The following is a 15,735-nucleotide window of genomic DNA, read 5'->3' on the forward strand; positions in this document are numbered from 1 at the left end:
TGTCGCCAGTATCGTTTCAAAAGTTTAAATTGTCGTTGGCATCACTGTCAGTCTGTTTGTGAATACATTTGTAATTGATATCTGAAGTTTGATTGTCGCCAACATCATTTCAAGTCCAACTGTTGTTGGCACAAAATCTGTTAAGAGCTGGTTGTAATACATTGCTTACAGTCAAGGTCCAATTGTTGTTGGCACCAATCTGTTAAGAGTTGGTTGTAATCCATTGCTTACAGTCAAAGTCCAATTGTTGTTGGCACCAATCTGTTAAAAGCTGGTTGTAATCCATTGCTTACAGTCAAAGTCCAATTGTTGTTGGCAAAATCCGTTGAAAGCTGGTTGTAATCCATTGCTTACAGTCAAAGTCCAATTGTTGTTGGCACGTACAGAGAGTTTAATTACCCTGTCTTTCCTGATGGTTCCGTGAAAGTCATGTATGACTCATCATCTTGAGGAATTCCCAGAAGCTTGGAGGTTTTTCATGTTAGAAAACTCCAATGATGTTGGTTTTGTTTGTTTTCTTTGTAAAGAATCATCATAGCCTTTTGCACGGATGATCTACTTATAAGAAGACTCCTGCTTATCTTTGTTTTACATAATTTCCCTATTAGGGATCTCCAAAATCTTTGATTGGAAGAATTTCTTGAGAGAAATCTCCAGAATTGTCAGAAGTATTCTAATGTGTCAGGTCATGTTTGAACCTGTGAGTGAAACTTTCTTTGAATATCCAAATGTCGAGGTCACATATGAACCTGTTGATTAAAAACTCTTTGGTTTTCTAATATTCTTAGGTCATGTTTGAGCCTATTGTTGAAACGCTTTGAATTTTCCAATGCTGTTAGGTCATGTATGAGCCTGTTGATGGAACTTTCTTTGTACGTTTTCCAGTATTGTCAGGTCATGTTTGAATCTGTTTACAGAACTTCTTGATATCCCCCAACATTGTTAGGTCATGTCTGAACCTGCTATCAGAATGTTCTTGGTATTCCCCAGCATTGTCAGGTCATGTATGAACCCGTTGCCGTTGAGCCTTTATTCCAGTATTACCAGGTCATGTCTGAACCTGTTTTGAAGAATCTTTTTCTTTGATTGTTCCAATATTGTCAAGTCATGTATGAACTTGTTATGGAAATTTTCTCAAAATATTCAAGTTGTAGTAAGTCATGTGTGAACTTACTGTCAAAATATCTGGTGTTCTAAGTGTCATTTGTCAATTTTCACTTCGATTACTCCCCAGTGTGTGTCTGACTCTCCAGCAGGATTGTTATCCCCAACGAGTTGACTGTACATTGTTTGTCTATTTCCCTATGGGCCATCAGAGTTCCCCACAGATGGGTCTGTCTGGTAACATCTCCTGTTAAGGATTCACCGTGTCCCTAACAGATAAATAAAAAATAAAGTCTTTCACCCACGCATATCATATCATATCATTCACATTTTTCAGGATCAAAATCTAGGTCTCCATGGTATTTAACCATCCCCCACTGCGATCCGATGAAATGTGCTGTTTCATTTTCCTCTGGTGGAGGATGTTTAAATAGGGGCAACTGTCATACCCTGATTTTGGTCCTGAAATTTTTTCCATCAATCATTCATTTTCTTTCCTCCTCATGACCATTTCATATGGTCATGAATCTATCCACCTACACGAATTATTTAGACATTGCCACTACTTGCCATTCCATGACTATTAGATTTTTACCTCTCTATTTGGCTTTAGATGTTTGATATATTTTAATAGAATCAGTTGGAATGTCATGACTTTCATTCTCATGTTTAAATTTAATCCATGTTTTGTCTCTCTCATAGAACGTCATTTTCCCTTTCGATCTTAATTCAAAGAGATTCCATCTATGTTCCGTCTCATATTTCTATATATCATGTTCAAATTTGCATTCACATTTTTTCATTCACATTGGAAAAGCTTCCATCCATCCATACACATACTCATTCATATTTTAATTACTTCATTCATTTTTACCACATCCACTCACTCACAACCATCGTTCCCATGGCAAGTGGATTAACTCATAACCTTTAAACATCACCACTTGAATACATGAAGTCCACAAGATACAAGGAAAGGTTTCTTTTGACCTGCTACGAGAGACGTTAACTTTTCCATTCACAACAATGTCATATTCTTTACAAATCATAAGTTTGTCCAAAGCATACTCAATTTACAAGAGAGAAAAACAGTTAACACCCAAATTCAAATGTGATAAAAATAATGGTCAGAGATTTTGCAACAGCCACGTTCTAGAGGTCGTATTGAGTTTGCAAGCATAAATAGAGTTCTTTATTTTTCATGACGGAATTCAAAGCAGTTCTACAACTGGCATAAATGGAAAAACTACTACACCTATTACAATCCTTCTGTGAGAAAATGCAATTGTATATACAAGATGCAGACTTTGTAAATAGAGAAAGCACAGAAGTATTATTGTTACAAGGGATTATCCGTTCTTGAAAAAAATAAATGATATTGCAAAGTACGGTATTCTTGTGAAATTGATGAAAAAGGTGGCACCACTGTGGCGAGATGGCACTGCTATTCCCATACGTCTATTGTTGTGTCGTTCCATCGTTGTTGATGCATCTTATGGGAGTGATAGATCAACTTCTAGCTGTTGAATTCGTCCATATTACCGACACGTCCAAAACAGCATGGAAAAGCGTTATAGTTGCTTCACCAAGTTCCTACAACAGATTATACAATGCTAGTAACCTCAGCTGAAATTCAACCCGGCGTGACGTACGTCCTGCAAGTATCAACAACAGATGAAATTAACACAACCAATTATTCCACCAAATCAGATAATGCCACAGCTCGTCGTAACAGGGATAATCATGAAAAATTGGAAGAGGGTGCTGGAAACTGCCCCGTCTGTCGCAAACCTTTTCTTGCCAAGAGATTAGTCCAATTCAATGAAAACAAAATGCTATGTGTTGCTGGACATGCTAGGCGTTATTTGTATTTGGAGGGGATTTTCCTGTTGTAAGGAAAGTGAAGTTTGATGTCGTTGTTGTGTCTCTGTTGCTACTGCCTTGAATAACCTGCAGGAATAAAAAACAATTACTATGATAATGGATCGCCTCATAATTGACTTCTCATATAGTCCTATTGTTTTTACAATTTGAACTGTCTGATTTCTATACCGTCTCTTCTTCAACAACTCACTGATAATTTGGAGTCCGGATTCGCACCATTTTCTACATATAAGACAGATAAACATAATTGATAGATTAGTGAGACTCATGAGTCATTAATCTCTTATTACATTAATCTCTTTTATAAATGGATAGAGAATGTAAAAGTGGAAAATGAGATGAATCTGGATTTGATAATTCACTATTTTCAAGTTGGTTTTCTAAGTACCCTTTTTATTATTTTTCCATTTTTGGACAAAGACAAAAAATAATAAGTGGAAAATTTTGTGGAGACTTACAGTGAAAGCCAGATGGTGCTATTACATTTACAAGGTTTGCTGAGAAGCATCGCCGTTTTGTGAATGCTTTCATTCGACAGAATCCTGGCCTGTTGGAGAAATATCTGCTATGATGCTAAAGATGTATTTGACGGATTTGAATTCCAACACAAGAGAAAACAAGTTGTCCAAGCATCTAACAACACTCGGACAAAGCATTGTTGATACATCCTATGCTGTTACCTGCAAAGCATAACCAGAAATTCAAAACCATGTTGAAGAATAAATTACAGGTTGAATGAAATCATGCTTTAAGTAGTTATGCAAGATAAACCTGGAAGCTTCATCACACAATCGATTCCACACAAAAAAAGCGACGGAAAATACGTTCAATACAACGTCTTAGGCAACGTTTTTGAAGTCTACTCCAAGTACATACACTCTGCAAATGTTTTGCATCGAGATCTAAAAACAAGCAATTTACTTCTCAATGAAAACTGTGATCTCAAAATATGTGACTTTGGGCTTACCAGAACAACCTCTGAGACAAACTTCATGACAGAATATGTTGTGACTCGTTGGTACAGAGCCCCTGAATTACTACTGAACTGTTCAGAATATGCTGCTGCTATTGATGTATGGTCAGTTGGTTGCATTTTGATGGAGATAATTAGAAAGGAGCCTCTATTTCCTGGTAAAGATTATGTTCAGCAGTTGGCGCTCATAACTGAGTTGTTATGTTCACCAAATGAAGAAGATCTTGGATTCCTTAGAAGTGATCATGCAAAGAAATATGTTAAGCAACTTCCGTATGTAGAAGAGTAGCCCTGATCTGTCCCCACTGGTAATTGATCTTGCTGAGAAAATGTTGGTTTTCGATCTCTCTAAATGCATAACCGTTGATAGAAGCAAGATAACAAAACTTCGGTACGGCTTGATCTTGAGCTTGTGCAGAAGTGGAGTTGATGCAATTGTGCAGAATACAATAACAACACAAAATCAGTATGGATTTCGAAGAAAAAAATGAAGAAAGCAAGTCCTATTTTCGTCTAAGTGGGTTCACAGTGGTGAAACCTTTCTCACCGGCGGTAAAATTTCACAAACAACCCAAAAGAAGAATTAAGACAAATTCAAGAGGAAAGTACGTGGTTCATATTACCTTTTCAGATCAAACGTCAAATGAGGCAGACAAAGCTGAAACACCTTAAAGCACTTCCAAGAGCGTTCCCTTTTGGATCTCCATAGCCAACTCAAAAACCCTAACGGGATGAGTATAAAAGGGGGCGGATACTGTAAGGAAAGGGAGAGGTTAGAGAGCGGCGACGACGGAAAAAACCCTAGAGAAGAGAGAGAGGTTAGATAGCGGCGATGGAAAAAACCCTAGAGAAAAAAGGAGACAGCGGCGAAAGAGAAGAGAACCCTAAAAACTTTGAGGCGAAGAGAGGAAGATCCAAGCATCACCATCGCCGCCGAACCACCGCCGAAGGTGAGCGTTCTTGTTTGATTTTATTTTGAAGACATGGTTTTTGAATTTAGAGTGAGAATAGAGTATTGAGAGAGAGTATGGTGCGAGAGGTTGAGAGGACGAGTGAGATTGAGAGAGTGGAAGCTGTCTTCGTGAGGAAGACGAACATATGTTCTGGATTTGTTACACTTTCTTTCATTTCCTTTTCTTTTATTTATTTTTAAAACAAGCATTTAAAATCTAATTAAAGCCCACCTATCGTTTGGTTTTTTCTTGCAATTTTTTATTAACTTTTGTCTGCTGGTATTAATGATGATTAAAGTGTTCTTATTCCCACCCAACATCCAGGCGGCTAGGGTTGATCTTTAGGATCCCTCTCACCATTTTTTGTGGGCTTTGGTTAGCTCAACAGACCATTTCGTTCTAGTTTCTTTATTTTAATTTATCTATTCTTGTTTATATATTTAAGTTGTTGTTAAGGTAACAAATGAACATAAGTGGCTGAGTGGAGAGGAAGCAATTTCACTTTCTTTAGTGGGATGGGTTCAATACTTGGGATTAGCATATCTTCATTGTTTTCATTTTTGTGCTTGCTGTTTTATTTAAATCTTTTATAACTTCTTACTATTTACCTTACCATTTTTGTACCTTGTTATTTAGTCCTTTTTACGCTTGTTAATTTTATTCTCTCCTGTCATACCCCAAAATTTTCCCGTTAATATTACAAGACATTTTTCAGGGCACTCCGACTCATTTTTATGACACTGATCTTAAAGGAACAAAGGCCCAGCTCACGAGTGGCCCAATCCAGAAAATGGCCCAAACTGGCCTGCTCGCTAGGCGAGCAAATCCTTCGCCTAGCGAACGTTCGCTGCACGCTCGCCTAGCGAACGTTCGCTACACGCTCGCCTAGCGAAGCTGGCAGATAACAGAAAATTCTGGGCTTCACTCTGAGCCCATTAGGTCATGAAAAAAGGCATTATAAATACCACAACTCCAGTCTGAAAAAGGGAGGACGAAAAAGGACGAAAGGAGAACCCTAGCAAGCAAACCCTAGCGCTCACAGACGGAAAACCCTAAAGGAAACCCTGAAGGAAAATCCGGCGGCAGCAAGGTCACTTCCGCTCAATTCGATCCGATCGGCCAATTCAAGGTTACAATTCGATTACAAACAGGTTGGCATTGCTATTACTACCTTATGTTCTTAATTTGCACATGGTATCATGATTGAATTTATGAAACTATCTTAAGTTTTACATATGAATTTAAATATGCATGAACATCTGAATGTCTAACTACATAATCTCTGTAATGAATGCTATAAGGTGTGAAGCTTGCTGCCATTATATCGTTATTAAAACCGGAATCCGCAGTCGCTCGCTAGCACATCGCTAAGCGAGCATGCAACGAGTGTTCGCTAAGACTTCGCTAGGCGAAGCAGGAGCGAACGCGACAGCAGCCGACTTTTCTGTTCTGACTTTTGCCCACCTGTCATGTTTTTATCATAGCCATGCCTTGTTTATCTGACCCTACTGCTGTTCTGGTTTCTTTTGTGGTGTAATTCTCGATTGCACCCTGATTTGGTATTCTGACATGTTTGCTGAGTTTTGCAAAGGTTCACACATCGCCGGGAAAGCTAGCTAGATAGGTATTCCACTTTATTTGTGGGATGCCCTTTGTGGAGTTTCACCCTAAATTACCTAATTAATTTTAATGTATTAATTTTAATGTGGAGATCCACCCTCAATTACTTAGCTGATTTTAATGTATTGATTTTAATGTGGAGATTCATCCTAATTGCCTAATTGATTGTAAAATACGGCCTTTAAATATGTGATCTTGGACCTATCTTTGCTGCCCTACGGTATTACGGTATAACGGTCGTGTCCCGCGAAGGTAGGGATACACTTAGCAAAGACCCTTCGGTTAAATCATCATAAAATAAATCATGGTCCCTCGGATGTTGCCTTCGAAAATACGATTTTGTCCCTCGATGACCCTTCGGTGTAGCCTACGGTTAAATGATGATCGTCCCTTCGAATGCTAAGGTATCCTTACAACTGTTGCCTTCAATGACCCTACAATGACCCTTTTACATCCAAAGGATAAAACTACTTACTTCTCAATAGTAAGGACAGTTTTACCCTCATAAGGATAGGAAATGCCCATAACGACCTTAGGAAGGTATAACTCTCAATTACTGGATCATAACCTAAAACATTTTCCACCCCTCACACTTTGCAAGCCCTAGAAAATCACCACTTGGTATACATTCATACTAGAATCATTACCAAGTTATATTTTTCTAAACTGTTTTTCAAAATCAAACGAGATAAATACTTTGTATACATTCATACGAGAATCATTACAAAGTTAAACTCTCTTTTCGAAACATTTTTAAACAATTCACCAACACTTTTCAGACAAAAATATAAGTGATCCAGCAATTAAGAGCCCATGGATAACCATGGATACAAAGGGTGCTAATACCTTCCCTTTGTATAATGTACCTCCCGAACCCAAAATCTATTGAGGTCTTTCCTGTTCTTTTCCACCTTTCCTTATTGGATAAAAGAAAAGTCGGTGGCGACTCTTGCTATCCGCGACATTGCGATAAAAAGCAAAATACCCCAAGTCAGTTCACCGTATGACAGAACTGGCGACTCTGCTGGGGACGATTACAAGAGAGGTTACCTTAAAAAACAAGATCACTTATTTAAAATTGTCTGATTTACTTTTAAGGGATTGCTTGGGTATTCTTGAGTGAAAGATCCTACACCCGGATCTAGTGTACCTTAGGTAAGTAGCAATAGATCATCGCGACTATCCGGCGTATACTGGAATGGTTAAAATGATGGCTACGGTTAATGTGACACTTTGGATGTCCTGATGTTCCTCATGTTTACTTGAGGAAAAATTTGGCATCTGCGTGGTGTCATTAAAGCATTAACCAGACCTTTAGAACCCTAATTGACTCATCCTGGCCATTAGAAAGTAGTGAGATAACTGACTTCGGTTCCGACTGGGGTTGGTTGAGACTCGATACTACACTCCTTGAGATTGGACTTTAGGGAAGCTTTGGTCAACCACTTGGCGTTGCACTGAAGTGGACTTAAAGAAAGGTCGATGATCTGAGATCCTTCTAGAACCCGGTTACTATTCTAGGACAGGTTGAACCAACCAAACTTCAGTGGGGAGGGTACTTACCTATGGAACTCATGCAAGCCTTAAAACCTAGGAATGATGGTTGTGTGAATTGCTTGTGCTTGTTATTTACATAACATACATAACATCATAACATACATAACATCATAACATCATAACATCATCATAACATCATGGCTTTGAACTAACCATTTCGAGGACTTAGGGATTTAACTTTGCTCTATTTTGTAAAAAAAAAAAAAAAAAAAAGTTTCCGTTTTTGGTAGTTTATGCAAAGTTAAATTCCAAAAGTCCTTGAAAACATTTCATACCTTGCATAGCATAACATTGCATAACAGGTACTCTAAAGGGATCAATGTTCTCACGATTTTCCTACAAACAGAAAAATGGACCTCGAACAAACTGTCAAAGATCTCCAGGCTCAGAGTGCTCAACTCCAGGAGATGATCTTGAACTTATCCAAGGGGCAGGAGGAACTGAAGGCTCTCTTGCTCGAGAAAAAGAAAGACAAGAAACCTGTGAGTTACATCAACCCGGGAAGAAGGCTCAAAGGGCAGACTGCCGGAATCAAGATTAGAGTTCCGAAGGATCAAGAAGAGGAAACAGAGACAGATTCAGAAGATGAGAATGCTGATCCTTGCAACCCTGAGGACGACGATGAAGATTATGAAAATGAACAGTACTCTCTAAAAGATGACAAGTATAAGTCGCTGGAAGAACGCATGCTAGCTATGGAGGGTCAAAAGGCGCCCGGTCTGGATTTCGAAAGCTTGGGACTGGTCTCTGATGTGGTCATTCCTCGCAAATTCAAGATCCCCACTTTCACTATATACGATGGGGCATCTTGTCCTCAGATGCATCTGAGAGCTTATGTGAGAAAGATTCCGCCGTATACCACTAATAGGAAACTATGGATCCATTTCTTCCAAGAGAGTCTGTCTGGCACACAGTTGGAATGGTACTATCAGCTCGAGAGCTCTGACATCCGCACCTGGACTGATTTAGCAACAGCTTTCTACAAGCATTACCAGTATAATTCTGAATTAGCGCCTACTCGGTTACAGTTGCAAAATATGACTATGGGCTCTAAAGAAAGCTTCAAAGAATATGCTCAAAAATGGAGAGATTTGGCTGGCAGAGTCAAACCTCCTCTGACTGACAGAGAGTTAGTAGACATGTTCATGAGCACGCTGACTGGCCCATTCTACAGCCATCTATTGAGGAGTTCCTCATCGGGTTTCACTGAACTTATATTGACAGGTGAACATGTTGAAAACGACATTCGAAGTGGAAAGATACAGGCGGCTACCTCTGATCCTCCGGAGACTCCTAAGGTCATCACTGCTCCTCTGCCTAACCATGACAAGACTGTCAATGCTGTAGAAGATGCTGATAGCAATTGCAACTTGGATAGCTGGATTTTCCCAATAATTGGTGACGGACTCAATAATTGGAAGGCTGAAGACACTATCCCGATTTCCTTTAGTCAGGAGTAATTGTTATTGCTATTTTTGTGTTTCAAAGCATTGTGTCTATACCCGGGGCACAATAGCTAATTTTTCATGGGTTTTGTCATTTTCATAAGCATATTCATATTCAATAAATCAATGGACCTTTTTGCATTCAAATATTGCGCTCTTTATCTTTCTTGTTATTTTTCAAACAAGCTATGTTTTCTTGCACACACTCACGTAACAAATTGCACATCCATATCCACTATGGATCCTGTCGATAATAGTTCTGCTACTGTTCATCATGACTTTGAAAATCCGACCTACCAAGCCGAGGATGGAAGTGAGGAGGATTGTGAAGTCCCTGGAGAACTTGCCAGACTGGTACTACAAGAAGAAAAGACCATACAGCCGCATGAGGAGTCAATTGAAATTGTAAATCTGGGTACTGAAATAGACAAGAAAGAAGTCAGAGGTTTCTTGGGACACTTGAATTACATTGCCCGATTCATTCCACACTTGACTGCTACCTGCAAACCCATCTTCAAATTACTAAAAAAGAAAAATCAAGAGATGGTATGGAATGATGAATGTCAAAGTCAAGAAATATCTCCAAGAACCTCCAATTCTGATGCTACCAGTTGAAGGAAGACCTCTAATCATGTATTTGACTGTGTTAGAAAATTCAATAGGGTGTGCTGGGGCAACATGACGAGTCTGGTCGAAAAGAGCATGCCATACACTGCCTTAGTAAAATGTACCGATTGTGAAACAAGATACTCACAGCTCGAGAAAGCTTGCTGTGCTTTGGCTTGGGCTGCTCGCCGACTAAGACAGTATATGTTGAATCATACCACTTTATTGACTTCTATGATGGATTCTATCAAATATCTACTTGAGAAACCTGCTGTCTCCTGAGAGAGTTATCACTGATAATGGTACTAAACTGAACTCTGCATGCAGTCCAAAATAAAACACCATAACTCTTCTCCGTACCGGCCAAAGATGAACGGCGCCGTGGAGGCTGCTAACAATATCAAGAAGATCATACAAAAGATAACAGTAACATACAAAGACTGGCATGAGATGTTACCGTTTGCTCTCCATGGTTATCGCACTTCAGTGCGCACTTCGATAGGGGCAACTCCTTTCTCTTTAGTCTACGGAACGGAAGCCGTCTTACCGGTGGAAGTTCAGATTCCCTCTCTAAGGATCATGAAAGAGGCGGGTTTAGACGAGGATGAATGGATTCAAACTCGACTCGATCAGATAAATTTGATTGATGAGAAGAGATTTGCGGCTGTTTGTCATGGGCAGATATATCAGAAGCGCATGACCCAGGCATTTAACAAAAGAGTCAAGAGACAGGTGTATCAAATTGGCGACTTGGTGATCAAGCGTATCATTCTACCACAAGGTGATCCCAGAGGCAAATGGATTCCCACGTACGAAGGGCCGTTTGTAGTTAAGAAGGTATTCTCTGGTGGAGCCATGATACTAGCTACAATGGACGGCGAAGACTTCCCGCATCCCGTGAACGCAGACATAGTCAAAAAATACTACGCATAAAAGAGACCTGCTAGGTCGACGTACCTAGGCAAAAGTAAGGGCATCCCGGCGAACCAAAAAGGTTCGGGCAAAAATTAGGGATAAACATAAAAAAATGTGCACCCGGCAAGTCGAAAACCTGAAAAGGCGGCTTGGGCAAAAAGGGGTATCCTGGTGGATTGAAAACCTGAAAAGGCGGTCCAGGCAAAAATTAGGGATCAAAGCGTATGACTATGTCCCGTTCTCAGACAACTTCATCCAAGTTCAGAGGACTGAACAAGCTAATCACTTCTATCCGACAGCAGGAGATGAGAGGCTTGAAGACATAATGGCAGTAGGGGAATTAAAGTCAATAGGACTTTTTCTGCATAGCTTTCTCTCTGTTTTCCTGACAATTTCCTCTTACTAGGATTTCTGTCTCCTTGTACACAAATTGCCTGTTCATAGGCCCTCTTTCAAAATCAATACAATTTTATTTCGAAAAAATGTTGTTGTCTTACTTCCTCTGTTTTGTTTGCGTAAACGTCCATTGATTTAATTTGAATTGATTTATGCATTTGAATATGATCAATGTTTACAAAAAATACATGCCTAAAATAGCAGTAATGAATTCCAATGAATCCGGTTGCTAATTCTAATCCCCAGAAGAGGTTGGCATCACCAGACAGACTGGTCATCTCTTCAGTCCCCAGCCGACTCTGTTGAATATCTCTACCACCAGACAGAAATCAAGTATCGCCAGCTAAGAAAGGGTCATCAATACAAGTATCTCCAACCAGAAGATGGGGATTTATTTTCCCCAGGGAGTCGCCAGGAAAAACTTTTCAGATGCATAATTCATTCATTTCATCATTTCACAGCATACGCATGCATACATTGTTCGCATTTATTTTCATGAGCATAAAACATCTCATGCATCATGACATGGCATGAAGCTAACTTTATTTTTCAGGTTAATTATCCTCCTGATACAGTCAAAATAAAGGTCCATTCAGACGGACATCCTTATCAGTTACATTCAAGATTCAACTACATCTCTCAGATATAGTCCACATGAACATCCGTTCGGACAAGCACTCTGATATTCTCTTAATGGTGGCATCTTTAAGCCCACCCCAGATATTCATTGCAAATACAACATATACAAATACTATCAGATACCGCCTAACGTACGGTTCATTCTGATTCAGCTCAACATATGACTTCTTCAACTACTCCCATACGGTCTAGCGTACGACCCATTTGGATCTTCAAATCCTCAGATGCTACCTAGCGTACGGTACATTTTGAAGTGTAGTTTGGCGTATGACTATCCCTTTCATCATCAGATGCAGCCTAACAGACGGCTCTTTCTGTTGCTCAGAGACGGTCTAGCGTATGACCCATTCGGATGTTCATCCTCTCAGATGTTACCTAGCATACGGTACATTCTGACGTGTAGTCTAGCGTACGACTACCCCCTTCACAATCAGATTCAGCCTAACGGACGGCTCTTTCTGCTACTCAGAGACGGTCTAGCGTACGACCCATTCGGATGTTCATCCTCTCAGATGTTACCTAGCATACGGTACATTCTGACGTGTAGTCTAGCGTACGACTACCCCCTTCACAATCAGATTCAGCCTAACGGACGGCTCTTTCTGCTGCTCAGATGCTACCTAGCATACGGTACATTCTGAAGTGTAGTCTGGCGTACGACTACCCCTTTCATCATCAGATACAGCCTAACGGACTGCTCATTCTGCTACTCAGATACGATCTAGCGTACGATCCGGTCTGATCTTCCATCCCCAATGAAGTCACCCGCCTAATGGACAGCTCATTCTGCTACTCAGATACGATCTAGCGTACGATCCGGTCTGATCTTCCATCCCCAATGAAGTCACCCGCCTAATGGACAACTCATTCTGCAACTCAGATTTGATCTAGCGTATGATCCATTCCGATCCTTTATCCCCAGCAGCGTATGACACACTCTGACTCCCCAGAGAAGTCGACAGCCTAATGGATGACTCACTATACGGTCTAGCGTATGACCCGGTATGACACCCATGTCTTCAGATATCGTCTAATGTACGACGCACTCTGAAGCTCTCATCATCAAACTCTCTGGATGGCATCGTTAAGCCCATCTCCATCAAGACTAATTAACAAGTGCAAATTTTGGGGGCATTCTAGTGTTCAATAATCTTCCACCTCCAGACCACGAATGGCGTGCACACCATTCTAACTCTCTCGGTTCAAGAATATTGAACAGGGGCAGCTGTCATACCCCAAAATTTGCCCGTTAATATTACAAGACATTTTTCAGGGCACTCCGACTCATTTTTATGACACTGATCTTAAAGGAACAAAGGCCCAGCTCACGAGTGGCCCAATCCAGAAAATGGCCCAAACTGGCCTGCTCGCTAGGCGAGCAAATCCTTCGCCTAGCGAACGTTCGCTGCACGCTCGCCTAGCGAACGTTCGCTACACGCTCGCCTAGCGAAGCTGGCAGATAACAGAAAATTCTGGGCTTCACTCTGAGCCCATTAGGTCATGAAAAAAGGCATTATAAATACCACAACTCCAGTCTGAAAAAGGGAGGACGAAAAAGGACGAAAGGAGAACCCTAGCAAGCAAACCCTAGCGCTCACAGACGGAAAACCCTAAAGGAAACCCTGAAGGAAAAGCCGGCGGCAGCAAGGTCACTTCCGCTCAATTCGATCCGATCGGCCAATTCAAGGTTACAATTCGATTACAAACAGGTTGGCATTGCTATTACTACCTTATGTTCTTAATTTGCACATGGTATCATGATTGAATTTATGAAACTATCTTAAGTTTTACATATGAATTTAAATATGCATGAACATCTGAATGTCTAACTACATAATCTCTGTAATGAATGCTATAAGGTGTGAAGCTTGCTGCCATTATATCGTTATTAAAACCGGAATCCGCAGCCGCTCGCTAGCACATCGCTAAGCGAGCATGCAACGAGTGTTCGCTAAGACTTCGCTAGGCGAAGCAGGAGCGAACGCGACAGCAGCCGACTTTTCTGTTCTGACTTTTGCCCACCTGTCATGTTTTTATCATAGCCATGCCTTATTTATCTGACCCTACTGCTGTTCTGGTTTCTTTTGTGGTGTAATTCTCGATTGCACCCTGATTTGGTATTCTGACATGTTTGCTGAGTTTTGCAAAGGTTCACACATCGCCGGGAAAGCTAGCTAGATAGGTATTCCACTTTATTTGTGGGATGCCCTTTGTGGAGTTTCACCCTAAATTACCTAATTAATTTTAATGTATTAATTTTAATGTGGAGATCCACCCTCAATTACTTAGCTGATTTTAATGTATTGATTTTAATGTGGAGATTCATCCTAATTGCCTAATTGATTGTAAAATACGGCCTTTAAATATGTGATCTTGGACCTCTCTTTGCTGCCCTACGGTATTACGGTATAACGGTCGTGTCCCGCGAAGGTAGGGATACACTTAGCAAAGACCCTTCGGTTAAATCATCATAAAATAAATCATGGTCCCTCGGATGTTGCCTTCGAAAATACGATTTTGTCCCTCGATGACCCTTCGGTGTAGCCTACGGTTAAATGATGATCGTCCCTTCGAATGCTAAGGTATCCTTACAACTGTTGCCTTCAATGACCCTACAATGACCCTTTTACATCCAAAGGATAAAACTACTTACTTCTCAATAGTAAGGACAGTTTTACCCTCATAAGGATAGGAAATGCCCATAACGACCTTAGGAAGGTATAACTCTCAATTACTGGATCATAACCTAAAACATTTTCCACCCCTCACACTTTGCAAGCCCTAGAAAATCACCACTTGGTATACATTCATACTAGAATCATTACCAAGTTATATTTTTCTAAACTGTTTTTCAAAATCAAACGAGATAAATACTTTGTATACATTCATACGAGAATCATTACAAAGTTAAACTCTCTTTTCGAAACATTTTTAAACAATTCGCCAACACTTTTCAGACAAAAATATAAGTGATCCAGCAATTAAGAGCCCATGGATAACCATGGATACAAAGGGTGCTAATACCTTCCCTTTGTATAATGTACCTCCCGAACCCAAAATCTATTGAGGTCTTTCCTGTTCTTTTCCACCTTTCCTTATTGGATAAAAGAAAAGTCGGTGGCGACTCTTGCTATCCGCGACATTGCGATAAAAAGCAAAATACCCCAAGTCAGTTCACCGTATGACAGAACTGGCGACTCTGCTGGGGACGATTACAAGAGAGGTTACCTTAAAAAACAAGATCACTTATTTAAAATTGTCTGATTTACTTTTAAGGGATTGCTTGGGTATTCTTGAGTGAAAGATCCTACACCCGGATCTAGTGTACCTTAGGTAAGTAGCAATAGATCATCGCGACTATCCGGCGTATACTGGAATGGTTAAAAAATGATGGCTACGGTTAATGTGACACTTTGGATGTCCTGATGTTCCTCATGTTTACTTGAGGAAAAATTTGGCATCTGCGTGGTGTCATTAAAGCATTAACCAGACCTTTAGAACCCTAATTGACTCATCCTGGCCATTAGAAAGTAGTGAGATAACTGACTTCGGTTCCGACTGGGGTTGGTTGAGACTCGATACTACACTCCTTGAGATTGGACTTTAGGGAAGCTTTGGTCAACCACTTGGCGTTGCACTGAAG

The 15,735-nt window shown here is 40.3% G+C and overlaps 1 pseudogene; it reads left to right on the top strand.

The window, feature by feature from the left end:
- The first annotated feature begins 3,746 nt into the window (after positions 1-3,746).
- LOC127131221 (mitogen-activated protein kinase 13-like) lies at positions 3,747-4,452 on the top strand (annotated as a pseudogene).
- Positions 4,453-15,735: the final 11,283 nt, after the last annotated feature.

The sequence above is a fragment of the Lathyrus oleraceus genome, chromosome 3 (assembly GCF_024323335.1).
Source record: "Lathyrus oleraceus cultivar Zhongwan6 chromosome 3, CAAS_Psat_ZW6_1.0, whole genome shotgun sequence".
Lineage (NCBI taxonomy): Eukaryota > Viridiplantae > Streptophyta > Magnoliopsida > Fabales > Fabaceae > Lathyrus > Lathyrus oleraceus.